Source organism: Taudactylus pleione, unplaced genomic scaffold (assembly GCF_031769625.1).
Source record: "Taudactylus pleione unplaced genomic scaffold, aTauple2 ptg001956l, whole genome shotgun sequence".
Taxonomy (NCBI): domain Eukaryota; kingdom Metazoa; phylum Chordata; class Amphibia; order Anura; family Myobatrachidae; genus Taudactylus; species Taudactylus pleione.
The window spans coordinates 2536669-2551606 of NW_028286352.1; the positions used below are offsets into that span (position 1 = coordinate 2536669).

Genomic DNA, 14938 nt, shown 5'->3' on the forward strand with positions numbered 1-14938 from the left:
TTAAGGGAAAAGGTTAACGTACAGCCCTAAAACTTGTCCTGTTGGTTTAAATCTAGTGTGGGAGGAAAACCAATGGCGTGTATATTCCAATATTACAGTACCAGCTCTTAATCTTATTTAAAATAGTTTATTTTGCTAGAGATTGAGCACCACGTAACATTTGCAGAGTGCGTTGCTCACTTTTGTATAAATAATGCATAGCTGCTTTTCGAAGGGTCTATTTATATTGTCTGCATTCAGTTTATGGCACTGCTCATCCATAAACATAAGTCTGCACAATGTCAGGCTCTCCGTCAGTCAGGCCACAGAGCGGCCAACAGGATTCCTTACATGCCTCACACATTCCAACTAGCATCTCAAGAGTCTGTTTACCTTATTTGCAGTACCATTCCTGGATGGCACTGGTGTGGCGTCATACCTGAACGGAGGAGGCTTGACCCACACTTCAGGACCTTGCAAAAGCTTTTCAATACCTTACAGCCACTGTGTAGTTTTCACATTTTATTTTCTGTATTTATTTGGGAATACATTGCCATGTATCAATAGAAAATCAATTATGAGACAATTCAAACTGTTTTCATTTAATTTCCCATGGTATACAATTAAAATCAACCTTGGATGAATAAATGAATGACTTGTAAAATGTGTTTTATTTGATTTCTAAAGAAATACTGGTCTGGGAGAAGTCTGAGTTGATTTTATTTTTTTTACAAATAAAAACTTCATCATGAAGATCAAAGAACACTTAGAGTGATTCCTAGAAAAAAATATATTTTTTGAAAGCCATCCAGTATTTTGGAAGACTTCTAATATTCTGTGGGTCATGATCTTCTAAAGAAGTTGCATACAGTTAGTCCCCATGGAATTGATAATCTGTCCATGGGATAACGATAGCTTGGGCACTTCACCAGTTGTATCTCTTATTAGAGGGTAGCAGAGAAAATACCACGCATTGCCATAAGGTATGTGGGAGACCAAAAATGACGACTCTATTATCTGACTATATCCATCAAGAGTTTGTGAAATAATGTTAACAAACGGACAACATCAAACCTAGTGGAACTTACAGAATATTGCACAGAAGAACAGTCCCATTCTTAGCCATTGTATGGAGTCATTTTTCTTGTCATTGTGCAGTGCATAATTGGATGCAGAGTGATTGGCAGTGAGTGAGCATTTGTGGGAGGTAACCAGAAGTGGGCAGGGGGGGGTGAGTAAAGCGCAGAAGTGTCCGCTGTGTACGGAATCACAGTCCCAATGGGATTTGCATGCACCACTAAATCAGGTCCATAATTGCATCAAATTCTTAACTTCGCTGATACCTCTGCACTGCTCTTTATTCTATAGATGGTGCAAAATCTGCTATTGATGATTTACACCTTGAATTGTCATGGCAACCACAGTCACATGATGTAGCAAGCAGAGGGGCTCTGTAATGCCCCTCTTCTCAGCATGTCCATTAATAGAAATCTTTAGTGATCTTTAAATCCTGCACCATTTAGAACTTTAAAGCGTCTGTCTCTTTTAGTATGCGCTCTGCTTCTGCCGCTGTTGTGTCTTCATATTTGTAACTTCAGTGTTTGTCTATACTCTATAGGTATGTCTACTGTCTTCCAAAGGTTCATTCTGTCGATAAACACAGTCAATAGCAATCTCTCCTCTAGAATTCTGGTTCTGAAGACTGGCTCTTAAAGGATTCATATTCCATGGAGTTAATATTGGAGTTTAAAGTGGTATTACAGTTGTCAGTGGACGCACTCTGCAAGTTTGTTTACTGGCGTTTTAAAAACCGAAACTGCCCTCCTGTGCTTTTCTTGTCTTCTCCTACAGTCTACTCCCCACCTCATCCACCTGTCTATCGTTACATGTTCTTTTCAACACTTTTAAACAACTGTATTTTATGCCTATGCTGCTTGAAAGTTTAGTACTTTGAACACTGTTCCTCTTAATCATGGCTGTCTGCTTTAATGTACAGGTTGGCTTTTTCTGTGGCACCTTATACACGATTGATTACATTAATAACATACTGATATATCTACAAACCAGGGATGTGCTGTCTGGGAAGGCAGAGCCTCCCCTGTCATACTCCCGAGATTTGATATAAAGATTTTTAGAATAATAAAAAGATATTTATAACTTATAAACATCTTCTATATATTGTAATAATTTTTATATTTAACACTAACTAGCTTTGTAGAGCTCCCTGTGACTGTAGGGAGATGAGAGGTGAGGCAGCAACAGCTCAGCCTCGCTTCTGTAAAGTCAGACACTGCTTGCAGAGATGGGGGCTGGGCCACACCACGGACAGTAAGCTGCAGAAAAAGAAAGCTAATAGAAAAATGCCTCTGAGTATGGGGGTCGTGCCTTGAGCACTGATGGACACCTTGAATGTGTCATGGGACTGGGAAGTGCACTGCAGTGTTTAGAGATCGGAGCTCAGCAGCAAGAGAAGACAGTGATGCAGGTAGAAAAATCAATGGACACTGAAGTTTAGTATAGTGTGGGGAGAGTTACAATGAGTAGGGGGTGAGAGGCTCCCAGCACTCGGATCCATCTTTATGTGTGCCTCCGCAGCCATTGACCTCACTGCACGTCACTGCTTCATACCACAACAGGCACAGTATGTGAGTATTGATTGACAAACTACAATTGTTACAGGCAGGACCCTCAGTGAACAAATTTGATTGAGCTATTTTGCTGCAGCTTGGTACAAGCCTGGACGATATTTTTTCACGCTCTGCGTTCTCTCCCTCCAAGTACCAGACTTTATATGTGGTGAGAGCAGAGCTAAGATTATAATGGATATGCAGGAGAAGTTCACAGTGCAATATAGCATGTGGTGTCCGCTGAACATTACAGTGGAAAGAGCTTAATTCACACCTAACTGATCCTCACCCCTTAAAGTCTGAGGGGGCGATTCAATTGTTTTAGCGTGCCCCATCGCGCCCTATTGCCCATCACTTTAGATGGGGAGATATTCCATTGTTATTCAGGCACCGGGCGGCCATTCCTTTTTTGCACTGGTCAAGGCCAAATAGAAGCGTGTAAAGTGGCTAAACCCTTTTAAACTATTGGGCGCGTCAAGGAAAATATGTGAAAAGCCGGACTTATCTCACATTTCTGCTCGCCATCTCAGAAAGGTCCCGGGAGAGCTGCAATGTCAACGGGTAACGGAGGTCGTCCATCCCAGGTCCCATTTACAGCACGGAGAAAGCCACATTCCGGCACAAGGAGATGTCCTCTCCAAACATCAGCACTGCACCCGTGTGTAGGGCGAGAATGACCCGGATCTACGCCATGGTGGAAAAGGGATCTGTCCTGGGTCTGACCCTGTTTGGAACGGTGTTCCAAATCCCAGATCAGACCCAGGACGTTGGTGGGCAAGCAGTATAAATTTGTATCTGGAACAAACCATGTTGCACTGCAAGGGGTGCAAATATGTATTTACTTATATATTATTTATTTACTATATTTACAGCTTTTTTTTTACACTGCAATTTAGATTTGAAACTCTCTCTGCACATGTTACATCTGCCCCCCCTGCAGTGCACCATGGTTCTGCCAAGCTGCACACTTACTTGCTCTTTTCCTTCGCTTCCACCTCCGAATCAGCCCCAGTAGCTTCCAGTTCAAGACTTTTCCTCATCTACTGTGATTTGTGTTTGCTGTGTACACACGTTGAGCCGACATATCGGATCCTGGGTACACATCAGTACGAGGCTATGAAATTATGGAACGATCCTTCATTCATCCTTCATTACCTGCACCGGGAGGGGGGGGCGGATGCTATATCGTACCTGTAGCACGGCCGACCAAACGATGTCACATGCAGCCACGGGAGCGCGCATATTGGATGTACAGACACTGAGCGAAGCGGCCGATATGTCGTTCCAATTTGGCGGAAACAACATATCGTGCCGACATCGTCTCAGTGTGTACCCAGCTTTAGGTTCCCTAGTGTGTGTGTGTGTGTGTGTTCTGCTTTGTGCCCTGACTCTACTGCTCTTTGTTAATTGCTATTTCTTAGATGTGTGTCCTAGTTATCTCTGTTATCTTTTGTGTGTGTGCTTATAGATTGTTTCCACAAGTGTGTGCAGAGAGAGAATGAGCAGGGGTCTTTCTATGTATAGACCCAAGACAGAGGCCAGGCTTATACAGTATAAATCTCACCATGTCCCTCCCAGAGCTCTGCACGTTGCCCTGTACGCTATTACTGTGCATGTGTTGACCAATGATGCTGCTTATCCACAGTAGGGGGAGGGATTCAATTAGTATCGTGGGGATATAGCTCCCCTATTGCAATTTGTGAAAGACTACACTAATGATCTCTCACCCTTGTGTCATAACTCTTCCTTATGTAAACTTTTTCTTTCTTCAGTTTGGGATAGTTTCCCGTTGTGCTCTTAGTCCTCTTTAAAAAAATAAATAAAATAATAATATTAATAAATACTGCGATCGTGAACTATGGTAATACTTTTTATCTATATTTAACAGTTTTTATGCTATCGCCTGTGTCCATTTTTTCCGGTAAGCTCTACATATTCAGTTCTTTTCTTTCAATTTACTTTTATTAACGTAGTTTTAGACTCGTGGCTTTGAACTGTACACGATATTCAGTCTTACCAAGAGCAATAAGGCAGCACAGAAGCCTCTCTCTTCCTGCAACTTCTATCTCTTCCTATACAACACACCGTTGTAATGGATTGTTCCCCCTGTAATGTTATACACTTTGTTCTATTACATTTCAGGTTTAGAAATACATGTAGAAGTCCACACGCTAGGCACGCCTCTGTAATGAGCCCTTCTGGTTTACGGTGCAAGGGTTTTATTTTTCTTTTGTAAATAAATTTGAGAAATTATTATCATTTATTTATATGGCGCCACAAGTGTTCCGCAGCGCCTTACACAGTACATAAACAAATAGGTGACCAGTGTCTTACAGTACAGTACAATACAATACAGTGCAGGACATGGATAATATACATTGCTACATTTGCGACTATAACACCCAGATAAGCAACAGACGGTCGAAATGCCGACCGCCGGCTTCCCGACTGTCAAATCCCGGCAGGGTACTAATGACGGGCATTTCATACCGATCCCAGTAGGGAGAAGCACAAGAGGGTAGAGGGCCCTGCTCGTAAGAGCTTATATTCTAAAAGGGGGGGCAGACAAACCGGTGTGACACAGATGGGGTAGACGGTGAAATAAAAAGAAGTTATGAATGTTATATGTGCGGTATACAGGAAAAGGGGGTAAATCTCATAATGATGACGAGCATGTATCCCCGGAATATATCTCTTGTACAGTACACCCACTGGACTTCTTGTAACAGGCTTCAAAAAGTCACAATAAATCGGACTTACCATTCTGTGCTTAGAGACGCCCACTGAAAGCATCTCGCATCCGCAGCTCGCGCACAAAACTGGGAACATCAAACGCAGATCATGCGGCCATCAGCCTTCTGCGTAAGTCTAACATGCCGCAGACATAGCGGGTCGCCAGACACACAGAGGGCTCTCCTGCTGCGAGCAAAGACGCAAAAGCTAATTTATGGATGCCATGTAAACCGCGTTTAAACAGTCCAACACTTGTATATTACTAACCCCCCCCACTCACATTACTTCCCCCAAACGCTCACTACCGGTCACTCACTCTGCAAGTGATTCCTCTGTGCGGGCATCATCGCAAATCAATCGCTGCTTGTGCACAGTGAAGCTTACACGCATGTACAATGGCTAACAATTGCTCGGTCTGTGTAAATATCTGCATTGCGTACATATCTGAATCAGTCTGTTTCAGCTTTCCTCCTTGCAATACAGGTTGAGTCTCCCATATCCAAATATTCCAAAATACAGAATATTTTTAGCATGGCTGAGATAGTGACACCTTTGTTTTCTGATGGTTCAATGTACACAAACTTTGTTTAAGGCACAACATTATTATAAATATAGTATAAAATAACCTTCAGGCTTTGTGTATAAGTGTATATGAAACATAAATGCATTTCATGTATGTACACAAACTTTCTTTGAGCCACCGAATTATTGAAAAATATTGTATAAAGTTACCATCAGGCTGTGTGTATAAGGTGTATATGAATCGTAAATGCATTCTGTGTTTAGATTCGGGTCCCATTCCCAAGATATTTCATTATGGTATGCAAATATTCCAAAATACGGAATATTCCGATATCCAATAATAGCCCTGGTCCTAAGCATTGTAGATATGTGAGACTCAACCTGTATTATCATGTGTAATCTAGTTTATGGAGAAACAAAGATAGTTTTCCAGCCTGTAGTTTGGTTATAAACTATTGTAAACCAGTCTTGTAAAGATAAAGAGTATGATCACTTTGGCTGTGTTAAGTGTAGTCATAATGGAGTGTGTTTTATATATATATATATTTTATTAATACCTGAACATAGCAATTCTTGTGAAGTCATTTGTCACTTTCCCACCTATTGTTTCCTTTGCATTTCTGATGACGTCCAGCCACAATGGGAGAATGTTAGGGCACACTCCCACCAGTAAGATTACATGACGACTGCCAGCCCTGCAGATACATCCAGCAGGACCAGAAATGTGTTGTATGGTTTTCTTAAGCGAGACATCTATTTCATCTTGTGACTTTAAGCTGTAAGGTCTCACAAGCAGGGCCCCTACCCACCATGTTCCTGCCATGCTTGTCTCCAATGCTTTTCCATATTAAGTGACTCTTATCTAACATTCCGACTAGGCTGTTTTAGCGGGGCGCCACACCCTGCCCTATTTATAAAGGACAAAAAGCATCCTGCCCTCTGTCGTGGTGCCCCGCTGAAACAGCCTGCGGGTGCCGTCCCCACCCGCGGGTGGGGAAAACTGTGGTTTAGCGGTCACTGCCAGTGAATGGATGCCAGGTGCATGCGCCAAGCATCCATTCACACTGATAGCAGAGCTTGGGGGCAGCCAGGCATGTCCGTAAGGGCCGGGAACGCCCCCAAGAGTGACGAAAAGGGGATGTCTTAAAGGCACGTCCCCTTTTTGTGCACGTATGTGCCCTTTCTCTAGCTCCGGTGCCTATCCCTTCTCTCTGCCTTTCCAGGCACCGGGTCATCAATCCTCATGTTAATAACTCTATTATATTTGTTGTATAATTATTTCTGTTTTGATATCACTAATATTTTTATCCTTCCTTTATATAGCACCACAAAGGTGATGATAGCAATTAGATGCGACTAAAGCTGGGTGCACATTAGACGATCTTTTGAACGATTTGGCCGATTCCGAAGGAGCGGAACGACAAATCGTTCAAACTGTCCAATGTGTGTGCACCATGCGCGCTCCCACGTCGTCATTGTCCGTCGCATCTTCAGGTCGCCTCTACATGCTGCTCAATGTGAGGATCTCATTATTAAATAAAAGGGATAAATAAAGTGCGCAATGAACATAAAGCATGCAGCTCAGAAACTCCTCAATCATACAAGTTATACACCTGTAACTTGGGAATGTACTCCAATACTACAATGTTGGCCGAGTAACTCTAAGAGCTTCCTTTTGAAAGATGTATCGATGATATTGCTTTGGATTTTATGGATCAATAGTGTGTAACTTTGTAACACCCAGGCTATATTCAGTTGACATTTTAGGAGAATTTATGGTGATAAAAATAGAGAATAAAAACATAAAGTAAATCAGATGATTACTTGTAAATCGCAGCAAAACATTTCATATAAAGTGCAGAAAACAAATTTCATATATAGAGTACCTTAAAAAGTACAAATAAAGTACAAGATAAAATGTATAGGATTCCCCTGCTCTCATACACTTTTGGGCTGGTGGTGTGAGTAAACTTTTGATTGGCCAAATGTCCTTGTAGAAAAAGGCAGTTATAACTACACACCACCAAGCATTGCCTCAATCATCTGGAAGTGAGTACAAGATAGGGGTTCGTTCAATGCAGCATAGTAGTAGCACAATGCGTTTCAGATGCCTCAAAGCGTCCTTTTTAAAGTGCAGAATACTATGCAGTTCAAACTGCTGCTATTTAAATGATAGAGCTGGAAATTGAGGTGCAACACTTCCCGTGTGGCTTCCCGAGGTTTGCGTTCCACTGCGGGAGCAGATACCCGAAGTGACATTGATTTGTGTTCCATCACAAGAATTGGATACCGGAAGCCGTCATCTTTGCGTTCCATCGCGGGAGGCCAAGAATCGGAAGGTGTCATCACCGCGAACTAACGCTACTGGATATCTATTTGGAGAAGTTTAAAGTTCCACCAAATGCTCTAGGACTTCCTGTTTGCTTGTCAATCATAATTAAATGAGGGTATCTTTTCAGTATAAAGACACTTTTCACGATGTCTGTTTTAAAGTGTTGGATACCTCCAATTATCCTTTCTTTCAGGCAAAAGCCCAATTGTCCAAAAGTTTGTACCATAGTGGTACTTTCTATTCCCACTTTGTCCATCCCTAACAGGGGCAAAAATGGGTTCTGCCATGATATTTCATGTAGGTGGTTAAATCTCATTGCACATACAGAAAAAATAACACAAACAATTATTAGTCAAAATTCATAATAGCAAAAAATTACACTTTGTGGATCATGATAAAATCATTCTAAAAAACATTTCAATTCAAAATCAGAATTGGGACCTTTGGATATTACTGTGTCTAATCTGTAAATCCATTGCATTTCTTTCTTTGCAAGCCTTTGCTCTAAGTCTTTGGCTCGCCAGTTTTCTTTTTACTTAATCTATACCCATGAATCTTTTGATATAAAATTTTGATTTCTTATGGATGGTTTTGAAATGTTCTGATAAGGGTTGCCCTAAAAGGCCTTTGCGGATGTTATATATGTGCTCGGACATGCGGGTTTACAAGTTCTTAGTGGTTTTGCCCACATTTATCCGTCCTTATGTACACTCTGAGGATCTCGTCAATCATTTCCAGCAAATCGTGCAGTGTGTACGCACTACCAGACGACCAGGCGATATGTTAATATCGATATATTGTTTGGTATATTGCATAGTGTGTGTGCACTATATCGTTTGTCCAGGAGTTCAAGGGAAATCGGGACGACCATCCCATATTTTCTGATCTTACAATGTGTACCCACCTTCACTCGCGTCGGCAAGTGTGGCTATACGCTGCACTTACAGTACCGTCAGACGTGCAGATTTTTATTTGCCGCCCCATACGGATGCGTACAAAAGTTCACAAATCCGGGACAAGATCAGGCCGTGAGGGGGGCAAGTTGTGGGGCCACTGTCGGAGCTTCCACTCCATTACACAGGTAATTTGCATCTAATTGAATTGGCCCCAATGTGTTTGCAGTGCCATAATAAATTCTACCAGCCAGTACATTGGGGAAACTCAAAATCACACAGTGAGAGATCTATACGACTGACTGACTTAATGCAGAAAGGCAGAATAAGAGCTGCTGAGTGAGTGGGGGCACACTGGAGAATAGGATGGTGCCAAGGAATGTCTGAGGCCATAAGTCATGCTTCTGAGGAGGACTGGTAGCCTCTGATGAACTGGTACATTTTTCAGGGTACGTTCAGGGCACGTTTCAAACCCTGCAGGCTGGTAGGGAACCTAATAGGGCAGGGGAGTGAGTTCCAGGGAAGGGGAGCAGGTCAGGAAAGTTTTGGGGAAGGGAGTGAAACATTCTTGTATTTTGGGCTTCATCTGTTAGGCATAATTTGAATTCCCGTACTCTTGTGAAAGAGAGAAGAAAAAGCATTTTCTGTGGGCGTGTTGTGTATGACTGAAATAGAATATTCATAATCACCCATAGTGGCGCAGAGTGTTTCAGAGAAGTCTAATCCCCTCCTACAGCATCATCTTTAGTAGATGTGCCCCTGTGTATAGATCCGGTATGCATGAAGTTATTCAGGAAATTACACGTCTCCGTGACTGACCCAAATGACAATCCCTAATATATAGACAAAACAAGAAAAAAAGGAAAAACTCTATTTGGTGAGCACTCTTGTTTTTAGAAAATATAAATAAATTAATACATAACTTTTATTGGAAAAACTGTACAATAAAATATAATATGTTATTACCTGCAGCTGTGTATAATAACACGATTCAAAATATGGTATATCTCACATAAAGAGTATATGAAAAAATATAAATAACCAAAAAGTATAAAAACATAACAAAGGAGAGAGTTTATTCAAAATGAAAATAAAATAAAAGGTTATAAAGTCCTGATTGCTAATGCATCTAAGGCCAGATGCACAATAAATGTAGCTAGAATATCAAATAAATATCACATGACACAATTAGAGATATATCGAAACATCAAAAATAATGGCGAAATAAAGAATAAAAATAATACATATATATTGCCTCTATGGCATCATTAGAAAAAATATACCAGTTTGTATCTATAGTGCTCTCATTAATGTGAAATATCAGAATAGTCAAGGTAAAGATGCCGTTTCTCTAGATTCTACTTCTCCCTATTTGACCACAAGTCATCGGTAGGGAGTGAGAGATCACCTGGAAACGGTTTGACCCTTAGAAACAACAGAATAACCGCAACTTTTCTCAATATTTCGCTTCTGCTGTTGGGGGTCTTACAAAGGAGCATTGGACCCCCAATGAGAGAGTTACTCTAATTGAGATTGTCATCAGTTAATAGAGAGGACACAAAAATATAAGAGAGTTATATAGCCGGGGGTCGCGTAGCTAAATAACTATTAAATTAATGCAGAGATATACAATGATAGCTGCTGATTAGTAATTACCACAGGGCTAACAATAACATGTGCATATGTATAGGTGTCCTCCAAGTTGATTGTTGCTAATACAAGGTAATAAATAATTACTCTCTTTATACATAAGCAACCAATTGAAAATATTATGCTGGGTTCCCTAGATATATATTAATTTATTGTAATATCATTAAACGGTACGTTTATGGTAATATCTATGCAATTAGACACACAATTACACCATATAAACAAAATGATTTAAACATGAACACATATCAAAACCTGTACAAAATATATGCAATAAATCACCTACACAATATATATGAAAGTGTAGTACTATAAATAAGTATCAGATCAGGACCATTAAATCCTTTAATATAAATTAAGTGCTATTGTACATATAGGGTTAAAGTAATCAGCAATAGGTGCTTAAACCCAAATAACTATGGTAGGTCACAGAGCAACAACCAATATGAGTCCGTGTGGAAAAAATCAGGTGTGAATGATACTGACCAAGCAAGTGAAAAATAAAATAAAAAGTGTGAAGAAAATACAAGGGGTACAAACTGGTAGTTGGAGTGTCATGTGCTGCGCACACACAGACACCCGTCCTGCCGACGCGCGTTTCGCCGAATGGCTTGTTCAGGTAATAACATATTATATTTTATTGTACAGTTTTTCCAATAAAAGTTATGTATTAATTTATTTATATTTTCTAAAAACAAGAGTGCTCACCAAATAGAGTTTTTCCTTTTTTTCTTGTTTTGTCTTTATTGCCTAACTCTAGTGAGCACCACCACTATATTGTGTATCTTTTTCTGGTTTCAGATATTTATTGATAAGAATAGTGGTACTAATAATTATCTTGTCATATACAGTCAGTGCGACGATTTCCCATTTCCCTCTTCCCCATAGTTGTGTAATCCCTAATATATGCCATCATTTTGTTGTGAGAAGCTATGTTAAGAGGGGGGGCCTTATTACATACAGTACTAGTGGAGATATCATGGGCAGCATGTATGTGAAGCCCCTAAACCAACAGTATAGCATAGGACCAATATTAATGTCTGATGTGTGTAGAATTTTTCACCAAACTACCTTGGAAGGCCTACCAGGTGTTTACACCTAATAAACCATCTCTTGTCTGAACCATGGTAACCCCCAGACCCCTACCCTACCCTGCCAGGTAAGGTTTCACCTTATGATGTCCAATGGAGAATCTTGGTTGGATGTGGACTGTTTTTTACTTGTTGTGAGTCCTAGATCACAGGTCATGGAGCATTAAGAGTAAGAGCAGCTGATTTAGAGTAGTTGTCCAAATCTTTTACATTTTGTGAATTGGGGAGGGAGACAACCAGATTTGTTGCTGCGTCCACTTACTCACCAGCAAACAAGTCCATCTTATGCTCCTCTTCTCCGACCTGAATAACCAGTTTTACCTGAAGGTTTCATAATTGTTGTGAATCTGAAGGGTTCACAACCTTCACCTGGTGGAGAGGAAGCAATTCCTTCTTCTAGCTCATTTCTGGAGAAATGCAAATGTTATATAATCTTATCTGTGACTCTTGGTATTTAGTGGCCTTTAGATAAGAATCTATATGTTGATGATTCTGTAATTGATCCCCACCCGATGTGGGATTATTTAAATTGTATAGTTCAGTATAATAAGATTATATTATTTATTGCTTTCTGCTGTCCTTTATGGAATTTTAAATGATGGGTACAATTTAAGGCCCTTGGTGTCCTTAATAATTGAGCTAGGATACTGCTTGGTTTGTTACTCCACCGGAAGTGGCTGGAAGTACAGTTGCTATTTTGGCATGCTCGTTTATTATGCTGTTTGATAGCCGATGAGGCTTGGATGTGTTGCTACACTTGATGTATGTTTTTGGATTAGTGCCTCCTGAGGCACAGCGGCCTGGATAGTTTGGCAGATGTATGTTGGAAGTTTTGAATTGTGGGGTGCACTGTCCCAAGTGCCAGCAAATGGTCAGTTGAACCTGGGGCAATGAGGAGAAGCGAATATGCCTCAATTGAGGCTTATGGCAGGTGAAGTTTGGGCAGGGGTTTCCATACAACTCTGCTTCGACCCAGAAAGAAAGTCCTCCCCTCAGACAATGGGACATATTCAATTAGCTGAAAATTTTCCAAAAACCTCACATCCCAAGGTTTTTGGTATTCAATTGGCCGCAGGCTTTGGTTTTTTCCACAGTGCAAGTTTTTTGTGTTTTTTTTGCAGCTTTAGAGCAGGTGCATTTTTTTTTTTTTTTTTAAATCCCTATTTTAAATGAAAAATGTTGGGACTTGCTGCATAACCCCTTTGGCACCCACCCTAATGGCTAATTAGGCATTGGAAGTTAATTAGTCACTCGTGTCATTATTGGGTGCTAAAAAAAATGGCCTCAAATTACTCCAAATTAAAGTTTTTCATTAGTTTATGCACCCCAAATTTAATGACAATATTTATAATTTTATTATTTTTTTTAATTCTCCTTTTTTTATTGAGACATGTTTGCACTGATACATATTGCATTTTATATTACAGTACATAGAAAGATTTTTAAACAAATATAACAATTCCATATACAATATGACCTAGAATCAAAATAAAAAAATACTGTTCTTAGACATTGACAGCACATATACCCACTGTAATCAGATATGCCTGTGGTAATTTTCTCAGCAAAAAGCTTGCAGCCAATTGAATATGCCCCTATATTTGTGGTTTCCCAGAGGGCACTTTGATGAAGCCTGTAGTCGCTCTTGTCTAAAAAGGGACTTTAGAGAGCGTGGTAGTCCCTGCCCTGAACACTCACCAGAAAATGTAATCTTTGTCTCAAACTACTTTATATCACGTGCTATACTTTTATATTATTAATGTTAAAACCATGATGTAGATGGATTTAATCAACAATATACTAGAAATACTTATATGCATTTGATAGGCTTGTCTACTTCCCCATTATTATCCCTTTTACATCTCTTTGTATAACCTGCACACACAAACCCACAAGCAATACTACTCATGACTGCCTTAAACGAAATAGAATTCAGGACTGGTCTCAGGCTCTCCATTGGTTACTAGCCCTACCACTGAGCTCCCACCAGTGACTTGGGCATGGTCTCCCGCGCTTTATCCATCCTCTACCTTTGGGTCACTTCTCAATTTATCTCTGAGTACACCGAGAAGTGGCCAAGAAGATGACCATTTCCATAAATGGCCAGGCTGTAGAAGTGCTGATAGTTTAAGTATATAGTGTCTGAAACAGTGAAAGGGTAAAGGCTTACATTTCGGGAAAAGGTTACTTTTCTGTTATTCTGTTTATTTTATTTTCCTATTGAATGTAGGGTATACTTCGTTATTTTCACCTTTTTAGTTTGTTTTATATGGTTTTTTTTGGGGTGTTCGGATGTCAAACTGCCCTACCTGTGTGGAGTTTGTATATTCTCCCTGTGCTTACGTGAGTTTCCTCCAGGTACACCGGTTTCCTCCCACACTCCAAAAATATACTGGTAGGTTAATTGGCTTCCAACACAAATTAACCATAGAGTGTATGCGTGTGTGCGTATGTGATAGGGAACATAGAGTGTAAGCTCCACTGGGGCAGGGACAGATGTGACTGGCCAAATATGCTCTGTAAAAGCGCTGCGGAATATGTGTGCGCTATATAAATAACTGGTAGTAATAATAATAATAACTGCTTCCCAATTAAGAAAATAATTTTCAGGTTTGAATTTTTTTTTTTTTCTTCTATTATATTTTACATTTGCTATCCACATTAATTTTTAACTTGACAAACTGGCAGGATTGTAGCAAATGACAATGAAAGATAATGCCTACTTGTCAAGGGTACAAAGACGTGTTGTTGGTTTTTCTTTTGTGTGTGATGGGTGAGTATGGACAAAGCTGGAATGATTGTCTATAAAAATGGCAGACACTGGCTCATTGAATATATTTTGCATTCCATTTACCAGTGACAAACAGTCGTCTGTCAGAATAATATTTTCATTCATGAATTATTGCCCACACATGCCCTACTCCCCATTGCTGTGTTGAATATTGTAAAGAGCATGTAGAAGTCCGTGGTATTATAAATATTTAGCATGTCACCCTTTGCAAGCTTCAGACTAAGCTAAAGAGCTGGTTATAATAACCCATTATTATAGTTTACTCGAGTGCCAGACTGCTGTTGCGTAACGTAAATCACGAACTTAATAGCTTTTTGTTT

At 40.1% G+C, this 14938-nt stretch overlaps 1 protein-coding gene across 1 annotated transcript in view; it reads left to right on the top strand.

Annotated features, from left to right (window-relative positions):
- Positions 1-14938, top strand: part of PALS1 (protein associated with LIN7 1, MAGUK p55 family member) — a 109235-nt gene that overhangs the window by 29268 nt on the left and 65029 nt on the right. The gene's annotated exons all lie outside the window — the stretch shown is intronic.